This window comes from Alligator mississippiensis, chromosome 3 (genome assembly GCF_030867095.1).
Source record: "Alligator mississippiensis isolate rAllMis1 chromosome 3, rAllMis1, whole genome shotgun sequence".
In the NCBI taxonomy this organism is placed as follows: Eukaryota; Metazoa; Chordata; order Crocodylia; family Alligatoridae; genus Alligator; species Alligator mississippiensis.
The window spans coordinates 78,549,948-78,565,471 of NC_081826.1; the positions used below are offsets into that span (position 1 = coordinate 78,549,948).

The following is a 15,524-nucleotide window of genomic DNA, read 5'->3' on the forward strand; positions in this document are numbered from 1 at the left end:
CTTTTTTTTTTTTTTTTTGACAACTTAGTCGATTCCATGAATTTGCTCTCTCCAAATGGTATTGATATAATAAAGATTTCTGCTTCCTGAGAGTCAGAGAAACTGTATGTTTTCCCCCGATTAATCAGATTCAGGATGGCAAGATACCTACCTCATAGAATATTTCAGGTGTTTGCATCTGGCCTGCAGTTTTGCTGGTTTAAACTGAGCCTGCTTTTCAGCCACCTCATGGGGAAGATCAGGAAATGGCATTATATGAATGTTAGGCTCATACCATGTCAGCTTTCCTAGCTCTTTGCCAGCTTTAAGTACTTTCTCTTTGGTAGTAAGTTGCAGAAACTTGGCTATGAAGGCCCTAAGTTTTTATCCCAAACCAGGCTTCCTCCAGTAAGACTGGTGTGTCCCATCTCCAAATCAGCCTCTGACAAGTAATTTTTTTCACAAATTAAGTGGGATTACCTTTTCCAGATCCCTCAGACACTCCAACAATGCAGATGCTCTTTCTACTGAATCTGCTTTGCAAATCCAGCACTTTTGTGTCCCTGAGTCTGCAGCTGCTTGTTGTGAGTCTGCTTGCTGGCCATTTCCACAGCCCAAACCTCACAGGTAGGAACTCTGTCCTCCACTCCCTAAACCCGCTTCACTAGGGCATCCAACAAACCCTGAGCATTCATAACAAATTGACTGTACTTTTAATTATTAATATTGTAGTGATCACTGGGTTCAGTCAACACCGGCAAAAGAAGGACTGAGCAACACACTTTATTGCCAGCATCTGTAGTTTTAGTTAGGGAGCATCATTAAATTACAACCTCTGTCACTAAATCTTCCCTCCCAATAAGTATGCAAATCAATTAATAGAGGAGAGGTTACTAACACTTCACTCTGGAGTGAGGTTTTACCACTCACTTCCCTATTCTCCCTTTTTGCAGCTCTTTTAGCAAGTCTCTAAGAGTTTTCAGGACGTTTCACTTTCCTCCCAAACTAACACAGTATGCTGATGATTTGGTTCTATCTCCAGTTTTAAGGTAGGAACTGTTAGCTGAAAACAGGCCATATCCACCTCTTCTTTTTGGTCTTGATAATTTTCTGAGAGTGCTCATAGATCCTGACAACTGAACCTCAACATGTTCCCCTCATCTGTGTGGACCAGATTATGACCATGGATTTACCAGGCCTTTCACTACACTATGCTGATCCCATATATTTGAGACATAATTCCTCAGACTCACTCTGTCCCCACATTTTAGTATTAGAAGCTCCCAGGCTCCTCTGTCAAAATGCTATTTTTGTTTCTGCTTCGGAGTTTCATAGATTCAAAGATGTTTGGGTTGGAAGGGACCTCAGTAGATCATCGAGTCTGACCTCCCGCCCTGGGCAAGAAAGTGCGTCTTTTGTCTATCTGACAGCTTTGTGATCCTGATTCTTTGCAGGGTGCAGACAGAAGTGCAGCGCCCCACTGTAACTGAGAATGCTCTGCAGGAAGCGTTTTGAGTTGCAACGATTCCAGGGGGGAGGGGAATCTAGCTGCTGCCTGGGAGCCTGTAGCTGGTTTCCCCTAGCAATGGCCCCTCCCCTCTCCCAGCCTGTCCCCGTTTCAGAATGGGAGGAGGGCAAAGAAGGAAGGGAAGCTCCTTCTAGGGGCTCCTCAGCCGCGGAGGGGGGCTCCAATACACGCAGCCCACCCTTCAGCAGGGGCTGAAGAAACCCCAGACCAAACTCCCTCTGTTCCCTTTCCCCCCTCCTATGCTGAAAACAGTGACAGGCTGGGAAGCAACACAGACAGAAAACGCTACATTTGAAAATGTCTTCATCTGACCCCTCATGCAACGAGGGGTCAGATTTTCACCTGATTGGCCATTTTTTAAGCTGTTTGCAGCCATGCACTTGGCATTTAGTCAAGGTTATCAACCGCTTTCTGTGGCCAGAGTGGGGAAAATTGTCACTTCTGCCTGAGCTCTTAGTAGGATTATCATACTTGTGCATTTTCCTAGACATGTCCTCTTTTAGGGTCATCCCATCTCTGTCCAGGTATTTTTTTAAAATATTAGCAAATGTGTGGGATTTTGATTGGACTCGGCTTTCCTGGTCCTTCCTAGCTTGCCCCAGCAAGGAGGGGCTGGGGTCAGCAGGGAGCTGAGTGGGCAGCAGGGCTTGGGGGCTAGAGGGCTGCAGGTTGGGAGTGAGGGGCACCAGCAAGGTTGCAGGGGCAGGGGTTAGTGGATTGGGAGTGAAGGGTATCAGTAGGGATGGGGGGGGGAAGACAGGTATACAGTGGGTGAGGAGTGAGGGGCAGCATCAAGGCTTGGGGGCAAGGGCATTCCCCTTTACCACCAAAAATTCATGCCTAAAATTCTAGTAATCTATGGCATCTATGCTGCAGTCACTGTTGTACTCCAGCCAAATTTTAACTATCATTTATTTCAAGAGCCCCAAAAAATTGTCTGTCTCTGTTTTTATTTTCCTATCTGCCATAGGGAGTGACTTGATAACTAAGTCTACATAGACTTACACTTCTGTCTTAAAGGTCTTTTCCAGTTTTTTAGCTGGATGTATAGCTCCAAACAGGGGTGGACAAAATGGCAGATCCGGCCAGCAGCCTGACTCCATTTCCCAGCAGCCCCTGCCCATGCCACTCTCTCCCAATCTCCATGGAGACCCTGGCCTGCACTCTCAGGGTCTCCATGAAGACCAGCCTGGAGTGGTGAAGAGCTGCTCCAGGGCCAGGGCTGGGAATGGGATCTTGTGGCCAGAGCCATGATCCACTGCCTGCATGCCCCTGCCTGTGGAAGCCACACTCAAAGGGGCAGGCAGACAAGCAGCAGATTGTGGCTCTGCCCTAGCTCCCCAGGCTGACACTGCCACAAGATACTGGCCCCAAAGCAGCCCTGCACTGTCTTGCCCCACTGTTCCTGGGGTCTCCATGGAGACTCGCAGGGAGCGGCGCAGGTAGGGGCTATTGGGAAATGCAGCCCATGTGCTGGACTTTGCCCACCCCTGCTCTAAAGAGTGCATCAGACAAACAACAGAATGCAATTCAACAAGGAGAAATGCAAAGTGCTGCACCTAGGGAGGAAAAATGTCCAGCATACCTACTGCCTAGGAAATGACCCGCTTGGTGGCACGGAAGCGGAAAGGGATCTTGGAGTCCTAGTGGACTCCAAGATGAACATGAGTCGGCAGTGTGACGAAGTCATCAGGAAAGCTAATGGCACTTTATCGTGCATCAGCAGACGCATGACGAACAGAACCAAGGAGGTGATACTTCCCCTCTACCGGGCGCTGGTCAGACCGCAGTTGGAGTACTGCGTGCAATTTTGGGCGCCGCACTTCAAGAGGGATGTGGATAACCTGGAGAGGGTCCAGAGAAGGGCCACTCGTATGGTTAAGGGCTTGCAGGCCAAGTCCTATGAGGAGAGACTAGGGCACCTGGACTTCTTCAGCCTCCGCAAGAGAAGGTTGAGAGGCGACCTGGTGGCTGCCTATAAGTTCATCACGGGGGCACAGAAGGGAACCGGTGAGGCTTTACTCACCAAGGCGCCCCGGGGGTTACAAGAAATAATGGCCATAAGCTAGCAGAGAGCAAATTTAGACTAGACATTAGGAAGAACTTCTTCACAGTTCGAGTGGCCAAAGTCTGGCATGGGCTCCCAAGGGATTTGGTGCTCTCCCCTACCCTGGGGGTCTTCAAGAGGAGGTTAGATAGGCATCTAGCTGGGGTCATCTAAACCCAGCACTCTTTCCTGCCTATGCAGAGGGTCAGACTCGATGATCTACTGAGGTCCCTTCCAACCCTAACATCTATGAATCTATGAACTTTACCTGGCATGTATATCATAAATACATAATACTTTTGCAGCTTGAGCATCATCTTTGAATCCACAAAGTACAGTAATGTAATGGTTGGTTAAACAATGCTATCAGAGGTTTGTGATCTGTTACCATATATACTGCCTGGCCAGAAATATACTGGTGAAATCTCTCATAGGTAAGTAATATTCCCAGCACATCAATCTGTGCATATTTGGTTTCTGCCTCAGTCATCGATTTGCAAGCACAGGACACTGGTTGCCAATTGTTGTTATATTTCTGCAAAAAATCACTGTACCAGGCAGAACTCCCACATGACTTTAGTAAGCTAGGTCAAAATCAGCAGCAATTTTCCATTTTTGGCTTTTAAGGAAGACATTGATGACAACAATGCAATTTGCCTCAAAACAATCATTCAGGCAGTGACTCAACCACTGGCTACTTAGCCTCTATGAAGCACACAGAAAGCGTAGCAGATAGAACCTACTTCCAGTTTCACATCCCACAACACACACAAGAAAATCCAGTGAAGAAGAAAGGTGAATAAGAAATGAGAACAGCAATATATGAACATCTAAATCATTCAGGGAAGGTCCTATTTATTTATTTTTTGTTTGTTTAAAACCAAATTTTAAAAGTTAAAATCCACATTAAAATTTCCAAAAATATCCTGCTCAAGTCAAAAACTGGAACTGCTTTATACTGGTGCATCCTCTATATAGGATCTCTGGAAGAGAGTGACACAAAGCATTTGATCAGGCACAATTTCATTTAGCATAGGGCACTACCTTAGATACGCATCAGACATCATATTGAACAAATGTTCTAAACACTAACACAAAGGTTCTCTATGAAGAGAAATATCTATTTCTCTTTATGAACAAGCCGGATGAACTACAATTTATCACTATGCATTAAGAGCAATACTGTAAAATTTATAATTAAAATAAAACCAATATGTATCTAAATCCAAATTATATCATGAAAAAATGTATTTTTGTCAAACGTGGACACATATGACTGCCAAAAAACTCTGTTTTAAAGAACTCTATTAAGCAAAACACAGCATAAGCTTGATTATGCAAATACCACAAAACCAGAATAATAAAGCTTTAGGTTAGTCGCGAGACGTTCCAATGATATTAAAAGACTTTAGATGACATTGCCCAGTTTTACATAAACAAGCGTGCCTATACACATGCTCCAACATGTTCCGATTAGAACACATTGGAGTAGACATGATTAATCTAGATCCTTACCAGCAGCAGTGCTGACTAGACAAATATGCCTCATTTTGTATGTGTGCTTTACATTTTTCCATAAGTGTAGTATTTTGTAACTGTTTTTTTTGACACAATACTGGTTCTATTCCAGTTCCATTCTCCAAAGCATTTACAACACATTTTACCTTGTTGTCATCCACACAAATTTATATCCTAATTCTTGCCTCCAAGTAATTAATGACATAAATCAAATACTGCTAAGCACACCAACCGTTCCCCACTTGCTATTTTCTCACAGTTTGAAAGCAAACTATTAATTAAATCGAGTTTTCTGCAGCGTTCTAATTAGACTGCTCCAGCATGCTGCAGCGTCTTATGTATTCAGCATCCCGCGTTTCAAAATGGCAGTGGGGCCGCTTCAACTAAAGCTCCTTGAATGAGCTTAGATAAAAAGTGTCCCCGTTGCCACTTTGAAATGCAGGACACTGAATATATGAAATGCTGTGGCATTTTAATTAAAGCACCTCCCAAGATCCTCTCTAATTAAAGCACCCCCCAGCCCCTCACCCTAGAGCATGTGTATAGGCACCCCAAGAATGTAGAATACTTGCAATACAATATTTCAAAAAACTACATATGCAGAGGCATCATAAAGGTATTGCGAGAAAGGGCCTCCAGAGGTTGTTTTGTCCGTCCCTCTGCCCTGAGCAAGAACCAAATATAACTAAGACCAGATGTTTTTCTAACTTGTTCTTTATACCTCCTGTGATGGGGTATCCACAATCACCCCTGGAGGCAATCAGTTCCAGTGCTTTGTCTTTACATTTCATTTTTTAAAACTTAATTCACTCAAGGATTAATCCAACTTGGTCTTCTCTTTTCTATACTAAAACAGATACCCTTGTTTCAACTTTTCTTCATCTGTCAAGATTTTTAAGCCTATCATCCTGCTTGCTGCTCTGGTCTCTCTCTAGTTTGTGAATATTATTCCTGAAGTATAGTACACACACAGTACCCCAGGTGAGGCATCAACAGTGCTTAGTAGTGCAGAATAATTTCCTCACTTCCTGTTAATAAAACACTTCCTGTTAATACATCCACAAAAGACATTTGCCTTTCCGAACAGCATCAAACTGTTAACTCATGTTCAGCTTTTGGTCCACTATATCTCCCTAGATCCTTACCAACAGCAGTGCTGACTAAACAAATATTCCCCATTTTGTATGTGTACTTTTGATTTTTCCATAAGTGTAGTATTTTGCAGCCATCTTTTTGATATATTATTGGTTCCATTCCAATTTCATCCACCAAAGCATTTGCAACACCTTTTCTCTTGCTGTCATCCATACAAATTTATGTCCTAGTTCCACATTGAAGTAATTAATGACATAAAATACTGCTAAAAAAAACAACTTTCCCCCACTTGTTATTTTCTCCCAGTTTGAAAGCAAACTAGTGAAAAGCCATACACAAATGGTAGAGATCAGCTATCTACATGACAACAACCTCCTGATGACTTCATTTAAACCAGATGTTCCTAGTTCACTTATGAGACTGTCGAGTTGGTCTGTGTGAAAACCCTTACTTAAGTCGAGAGCAATCAATCCTATGCACAGTTCCCCCTTCCACCAGGCCAGTTATCCTGTCAAAGGGAAATAGATTGGTTTCATTTCATTTTTTTGATAGACAAAAGGCAGGGTACAGTTGTACCTTATAGACCAACGAAATCAGAGATGCATAAACCTTCATAAGCAATGCTTTACTTCATCAGATGCTAGCATCCGACTTCAGACTAACATGGCTCACTACCTCTGTTTCAGACTTCTATATTAGCTGTATTTCTCTACGTGCTTATAAAAACTGTTGCCCCAATAATTTGATCTGGTATCTGCCTTGTATTTTTCTGGATATTGAAGTTAGGCTACAGACATTTGTTAATTTCTACCAGTACAAAATAAGGAAAAATTCTTATTGGTACACAAAAAGCCCAAGAGCTGAAGCGTACGTGTGTTCCAGCCCCCTGGCCAGAGAGCTTCAAAGACGAACTCTCCAACAAGGGGGCGCTAGGGACAGACATTACACATAAACCAATTTAGGTGATCAGAAACTGGTTTAAACCTGCAACAGAACAGATGTTCAGTGTACATAAGCCAGTCTGAAAATGGCTGAAACCGGTTTGAGATAAACCTGGTTGAATGTAGTATCAGATTTAACTGATTTCAGTCAAACCGGTTTATGCAATGTCTGTCCCAGACCCCTTGCTGGTTTAAGTTAAATCAGGTACCGCCAGCATCCCAGCATGCTCTCTGGGCTGGGTGGGGCTCTCTGCTCCAGAGCAGGGCTGGCCCCTCTCCTCTGCTCTCTTGCTGCAGCTCCAGCAGACACTTCAGGTATCTGCCTGGTTTCTGCTCCCTCCTTCCCCTCTAAGCAGAGATTCCACTGTCCCCTCTGCCTTACACAGACCCCTCTCAGCATTAGCTAGCAGACAACATGCTGGTTATGGTCCGTGCTGTGGCAGACAGGACAAAGGCAGAAGCAACAGGTAGTTGGTAATGCCCCTCTGTTGTTTTCTTAATGAGGTGATAAACACTATGTTATCAATTCATAGATTCATAGATGTTAGGGTCGGAAGGGACCTCAATAGATCATTGAGTCCGACCCCCTGCATAAGCAGGAAAGAGTGCTGGGTCTAGATGACCCCAGCTAGATACTCATCTAACCTCCTCTTGAAGACCCCCAGGGTAGGGGAGAGCACCACCTCCCTTGGGAGCCCGTTCCAGACCTTGGCCATTCGAACTGTGAAGTTCTTCCTAATGTCCAATCTAAATCTGCTCTCTGCTAGCTTGTGGCCATTATTTCTTGTAACCCCCGGGGGCGCCTTGGTGAATCAATACTCACCAATTCCCTTCTGTGCCCCCGTGACGAACTTATAGGCAGCCACAAGGTCGCCTCTCAACCTTCTCTTGCGGAAGCTGAAAAGATCCAGTTTCTCTAGTCTCTCCTCGTAGGGCTTGGTCTGCAGGCCCTTGACCATACGAGCTGCCCTTCTCTGGACCCTCTCCAGGTTATCCGCATCCTTCTTGAAGTGTGGCGCCCAGAATTGCACGCAGTACTCCAACTGCGGTCTGACCAGCGCCCGATAGAGGGGAAGTATCACCTGCTTGGACCTATTCGTCATGCATCTGCTGATGCACGATAAAGTGCCATTGGCTTTTCTGATGGCTTCGTCACACTGCCGGCTCATGTTCATCTTGGAGTCCACTAGGACTCCAAGATCCCTTTCCACCTCTGTGCCACCCAGCAGGTCATTCCCTAGGCTGTAGGTGTGCTGGACATTTTTCCTCCCTAGGTGCAGCACTTTGCATTTCTCCTTGTTGAACTGCATCCTGTTGTTTTCTGCCCACTTGTCCAACCTATCCAGGTCTGCCTGCAGCTGTTCCCTGCCCTCCGGCGTGTCCACTTCTCCCCATAGCTTTGTGTCATCTGCAAACTTGGACAGAGTACATTTCACTCCCTCGTCCAAGTCACTGATGAAGACATTAAAGAGTATCGGTCCAAGGACCGAGCCCTGCGGGACCCCACTGCCCACACCCTTCCAGGTTGAGACCAACCCATCCACCACGACTCTTTGGGTGCGACCCTCTAGCCAATTCGCCATCCACCTGACTGTGTAGTCATCCACATCACAGCCTCTTAGCTTGTTCACCAGTATGGGGTGGGATACCGTATCGAAGGCCTTCCTGAAGTCTAAGTATACGACATCCACCCCTCCTCCTGTGTCCAGGCGTTTCGTAACCTGGTCATAGAAAGAGACTGGTCAGGCACGATCTGCCCGCCACAAACCCGTGCTGGTTTCCCCTCAGCATAATCTGCCCTGCCGGGCTCTCACAAATGTGGGCCTTGATAATTTTTTCAAAGACTTTACCAAGGATGGAGGTGAGACTGACCAGCCTATAGTTGCCCGGGTCCTCCTTCCTCCCCTTCTTGAAAATGGGGACCACGTTAGCCCTTTTCCAGTCCTCCGGGACTTGGCCCGTGCGCCATGAGCGTTCAAATATTCCCGCCAGTGGCTCTGCAATGATGTCGGCCAGTGCCTTCAGCACCCTCGGATGGAGCCCATCCGGGCCTGCCGATTTAAAGGCATCCAGTTCATCCAAATGACTCTGCACCACCTCAGGATCTACGTATGGAAGTCTGGCGCCTTGCTGCTGCCTCTCTACAACCCCAGTGAGAGACTTGTTGTGCCCCTCACTTAGGAACACTGAGGCAAAGAACTCGTTGAGGAGTTCAGCCTTGTCCCCCCTGTCTGTCACCAATTGTTTCTGCCCATTCAGCAGTGGTCCTATTCCTCCCTGGGCCTTCCTTTTACTCCCAATATATCTAAAAAACAATTTCTTGTTGTCTTTTATTTGGGTTGCCATCCTCAGCTCCATGGTAGCTCCATGGTGGCCCGCCTAACTGCCTCCCTACAGGCACGAGCAGAGGAGGTATATATTCCCTGCTGGACTGCGGGGGGGAGTGGAACCCCTCTCTAATCAGAGTATCCTGACAGGTTCTGGCCACATACCCCCTTCACCTCAGCACTGTGGAAGGGAAAGGATGGCTGTTGTAGCACCACCCACCCTGCCCCCAGCTTCTAGCCTGAGCCACTGCAGGCATGTGCCTGCATTTTTTCAGTCCAGAGGGGATGTCTGTGCAGTTAAAAATTGGCTTAGTCTAGCCAGGTTAGACTAATCTGCAAAAACTGAATCAATTCAGGCTCAGGCTTTTTGATTGCCTGTCCCTAGCCTAAGGGGTTGCTGCCTGGAGCACCTTCACCCTTATGGGAGCCCACTGATTGACAGCCTGCCCTCTCCCCTGCCTGAGAAGGGGACAGGTTGTCAATTAGTTGAAAAGCCGCAGCTTTTCAACTAATCCTGAAAAGTCCTGGGAGAATGTCCCCCCCACCTCACCAAATCAGCTGGCTGTGGGAGAGGGGGGGGCACTCTCCTCTAGTGGGAAACCTCCCAGTTCCTGCCACAGGAAAACAGCCCCCAATCCTTGCACTTGTCTGGATTAGCCTTGCTACCACAGCATGACAGTTTGCCTCATGCTGCACTGCTCTAAGCTAATCCAGAGTAATGTGGGGCAAGGTGGGAGGCATTCTGCTATGGCAGCAAGGCTCTCCAAGCCTTGCCACCACAGTATGATAGTCTGCCTCACCCTGCACTACTTTGGGTCATTTCAGAGCAATAAGTGGAGGTAAGGCAAAGGGCATTTTGCCAGGGTGGGTTCTCTTCACAAGAGAATGCTCCCCACACCGCTTAAGCAAGTGACTGGTGCCAGAGGAAGGCTATTCCCCTGCACAAGAATACCTCCCCTAGTGCCAATAAGCTGATTGGCAGGAGGAGAGAAATCTTTTCAGGGCAGGGGAGCCCAGACAACTCATTCCAGGGCAGATTATCAGGGAGTCAGTGCTCGCTCTCTATCCTTCTCCCTGGGAAGGAAGAAGATCAGAGAACGACGATATATTGGGTGTCCTCCATGTCGGAGAAGCATACAGATGTTCAAGTTAACTTGGAAGGAAGGAATTCTTCCTTGTAGGTATTTGACCTAACTCTTTGTGGAAGAGCTAGCTCTCTTTTGCAAGAAATCTCTTGAACAACTATACACTCTTATTGTGCCAGGAGAAAGGCTCTGATTTTAGCTAGGTAACATCCTCCAGAGTTGGAAGCTAATGCAGGTGCAGCAGTTTATCCTAACCTCTCCTTTCCTGCCTTCTAGGCTTTTGCACCTAAGAGACCTATGCCCAGAACTGATCCCAGAAAGCCACAGGATTCTGGAATAGTATCTGCTTCTTGAATACTATAATATTATCCTTTACCCACAGAGTAAGGTATCTCTGCAAAGGGAATCTTGTGGTTTCCCTTCACTCTGCACATTGTTCATCATAAGGCAGAGTTCAGTCTGGCTTTTAGTCATTTGACAAAGATTTAGCATCACCTTCAGATGATCTTGCCCCATTGTTTCATAATCCCTTCTGAAACACAGGGATGAGAGAAGGGTGTAGTTTGCATGCATGCAAACCTGGACTGAATATACAGTATGAAATGCCAATTTTTTAATCCTTGCAGCAAGAAATTGAGTTACCTGTTCAAGAAGAATTTATACAAAACACTCTACCCCAAACTTCTCTTCCCACAAAAGAATAGAAATCTCAAACACGGTGCATTGTTACTACCAATAAACTCATAGGAGCAAGCACAGAAGCAAGTTCAATGTCTTCATTGCTGCCATGATTACTGATGCATTGTTGGTAAGTAGATAAATATGCTATATTAAAAGAAAAAAAGAAAAGCATTAATTAGACAAAACCAAGACATTTCCTGATTTATGGTCTATGATATGGATTATTTTCCCAGAATTCACTGGATTTAATTATCATGTGAATATTACTACTCTTTTTCAGAGCTACAACTCATAGGAAGTTTAAATTATTCCCAATTTGGCTGGCTGAGTAAAGGTATTCAAACATCATCTTCAAAGTTACCACACAACATTTTACATATTTATTTTAGTCATATGCACACACACACATGCACACACTCCACATATATGGAGAAGCTATTATCTGGAACCATAAAGCTATACAAAATAAGTTTATCAGATATGTTTGGCCATTTTGTTCCTGCTAATAGTTTTGTCAATTCATGATAGTATCATATATTTAGTGTTATTTGGTGCTTTCCAGGAAGCTCCAGCTCTTGCACAAAGCAACTGAGAGACTCTGCTTTCATTTTTATCTAAAGTAAGTTTCTAACCCTCTAGCTTGCAGGAAAAAAATGAAAAGTATTACTCCAATGTATCCTAAAGGCTCAAAAACCCAAAAGGCAAAGAGAGAGGACGTACACAGTTTTGTTTTTTAAGCCGGCCTCATGATTTTTTGCAACCCTACTCATGGTTTTTGACCTACTTCTGTTGACAGTACTACAATAATTTATCCTTCTCCCTCTATAATTACTCTAACATTCTAACCAACTAAACAGTTCTAAGCAGCCACCATTATTTCTTTTTCTTTTTTTTTTTTAAACTCAACCTCTGAGAAAAAATTCTCCCCTCCCCCAACACAAAAATTACAATGGCCTGAGGCTCAGGATAGTCAAAGTTCAGTAGTGAAGCAACACGACAGATCTTTTCCATACCAAAAAAAAAGGGCAAAATGAAAAAATCTGAAGTGACAAAAAAAATGTTCTCAGATCCCACAAAAACCAGCACTTATTTATAACCTTGAAAGAGCCAAAGATCTCAATTTTTTTTCAAATATGACTTTTTACACTAAAATTCTACAGCAAACCCAAAATAAACCATTCAGCCACACCACAACTGTTTCAGACCACTCTTAGAAGTATTAAAAGAACGATCCCTCTGAGTTCCATACAGCTGAGCTCATGGTAACTAAGGTTCATATTTAGTTAAGTTTGTCTTTGTACATCTATGTAACTTGGGTTTACAGGCAAAGACAACAGTTAAACAATTCCAAAGCCATCTGAAAATAGCTTTTTGATAGCAAGTAACCTGCAAAGAATATATAATGGAGTGGTGTAAAATAAAAAAGATTTATCAGTATTTGTTTGAGATGAACTCCCTAGCTCAGCATGGCTCAGAAGTAATGTATTTCCAAGTTGTGAACCCATTTCAGACCCATGATTCTGTACCCCAGTGCTTCCTGTTTCCCAGTTTATCCATATAACCCAAAAGAAAGCTACAACTAGTCTGCTCAACACAACATCCTGAAAGTTCAAATGAGTATGTTTGACAAATATTGCATTTATGCTGCTCTTTTCAAAGGATCCTACAACCACTTTATATATGTTATAACGATGCATAAAAATCACTTTTCCCATCCTCTATTGTGAAACACAGCAAGTGTTACAAGTATAGGGACAGATACAAATGAAGAGCTCAGAGCTTTTACCCAGCATATCACCAATGTGAAAGTCTTCAAATTACAATCAGATTAAGTGTCTTGCGCTTCTTGAAGCAAAACATACACACACAGAAAACAAAACCCTGCCCTCGTGAACTCTTGTCATCAGCTGGGAAAAAAAGAGAGAGGTCAGGGATGGCCAACCTGAGGCAGGGGTGCCACAAGTGACCCTGGCACACTTGCTGTGGCACATAGCATATCAGGCAGGGGACAGGCTGCACAGAAAGCAAAGCAGCAAATCGGGCAGGAAGCACAGGAAAGAAAAAAAAAAAAAGAAGCAGAGCAGCTGATCAGGCAGAAGAAGGGGACCAGTGTGGCACTCCAGCAGAGTGAAGGATAATATGTGAAATGCCTGCCAAAAACATCGATCCTCAAAGGACTAGGGGAATGTGTGCCATGGGAGAAGGCCTAACCTTGGATGACGTACTAAGGTTGTTGCTGCAGTTTCAAAGAGATAATGCAGAGGTCAATGCATTTGATGGGGCAGGAAAGAGCACACACTGTGTGATGACCAAGCGAATGTGAATGAGGACAAATAAATTGAATGGTGACTGAGTCGGGGCAGCGGAGACTGGGTGGGTGGAGGATGACTGGGCCTGAATCAAGGAGCATGTAAATGAAGGGAAGTTGAGTAATGAGTAAATAGTGGGTTTAATGAGGTTGGAGGGGAAGAGCAAGCTTGATATTAAGTTTTAATGCGTGAGTTTTCTCGGGGGGGGGGGGAGGGGGAGGATGGAACATTAGACACAAAAGGGGGAGAAGGAGAAATAAAGTGTCAAGTGTACCTCTCTAGGAGTTTGGGGTATGCTATGGGTATATAAAAGGCCTAAACTGGGGGACTGTAGTATATATGTAATAGAACATGTTGCTGTTTACAGTAACCATAAGCTAGGAGATTCTTGCAAAGCAAGGAAAATACTCTTGATAATATGGTAAACCTGAGGTAAAACACAGGAGTTGCAACCCAATTCTATAGTAACTCACCTAGAAGGGGTTACTTAGTCATCAAGGTTATCATCTTGGAATGCGAGTGTCCTGATAACAGAAGAACTGTGAATCTTAATTGTCATCTACAGATGAATCAGATATTTGCATAGAGACTGTGTTTATCCTAAAGCAAAAGCAGCAGAGATGACAAAAACCCTGTAGAACTGGACATGAACAGCCTAAGGCATTTTTTCACCCCTATTTTTTCCAGCTTAAAAAAAAAAAAAATTGAATTAAGTTTCTAGTGAACTTCCCCAACTTTAGTCTGGTTCCCTCTCCCCCATTTCTGCTCTGCTCTCTCCCACACTCCTGCACTGCATACCACAGCCAGTCGTCACACTCACTACCCCTTCACAACCTGACAATCCTCCCTCCAAAGATCAGTGGTAGCTTGAAAAGAAATGCAAATATGTAGCCAGCCTCTGCCACATGAAATAAAACAGGCACAAAGTTATACAATTATAAATCTAGAAAAGAACTTCATCTATTTAAAACCAAAGAGAAAACAGAAACCCAAGTGACCAGGCTTATAGACTCTGAACCGTCCTATGCCCTCCAACAGCAAGTAAAGCTTAAAAGAATTCTCTTCTCAGATTCTGTTTAGAGCAATAATCAGAATTGGCTCATTTCATACAGTCAGAGGAGTGTGAAACCTACATACATTACACAAAAAGCCATGATTTGTTTTAGCTGACATGACATGCAAGAAACTCATTAGCAAAAAATATGTCCTATGCACTTAAAATACATTTGAAGATAGTCACATGGTCACTGAATTAACTGTTGTCACATAATGCTTTGTCTTCTGTTTTACTTTGTGTACAGAATATCCATTTTAAGTCTATGTTGTCTACAATGGCACATTTTAGTATTCTGCATCTTTGACAAGGCAAAATAAAGTTAAAGGTACAAGTGCAGCAGTACAGTTTTCCTTAAAGTAACCTGACAATGAGCCTCACCCCTAAGCTGCAGAAACACCTCTACTGGCAAAAGGATAGTTTATTCATTCTGACCCATTCAGTTCTTCTGTCGAGGCCACCAGCTGTGAAGATGAGACAACCCTAAGAAGATGTGTGAAAAGTTTGCAATATGCCTTAGGAAACACCTATAAGATGATCATGCTCTTTAAACCGAAAACTAATGCAAAAATTTGAGTCTGTTCAAATAATAGCTTTTGGGTGTGGTGATCAAGCACACATCTACCAAGATATTGATGCTCATTTGGTTTGAAGCACATAAACACACTTCACTGAATTAAAAAAAAAATAAAATCGCCAAAGCACTATGTCCAAACATCACCTGCATATGCTGGAAAACAGAGGTTAAAATTGGCCCCATGCGCTGGCACTGAGCCTTGTCTCTGCATTGTCTCACTCAACCACATTATTTGCAACAAGGGTTAAAAACCAGGTTTCAGCCTTAACTTTTGAACTGTTGGCCTTTAGATGTTTTAACTTAAAAAAAATATAAAGAAGCACCACAAAGCTCAATTCTCCTACCTAACCTGAGGTCTTTCAGCAAAAAAGGGCCTCTGGCTG

The 15,524-nt window shown here is 44.0% G+C and overlaps 1 protein-coding gene across 5 annotated transcripts in view; it reads right to left on the reverse strand.

Moving 5' to 3' along the window:
- SPIDR (scaffold protein involved in DNA repair) overlaps positions 1 to 15,524 on the reverse strand; it is a 340,147-nt gene that overhangs the window by 295,562 nt on the left and 29,061 nt on the right. The gene's annotated exons all lie outside the window — the stretch shown is intronic.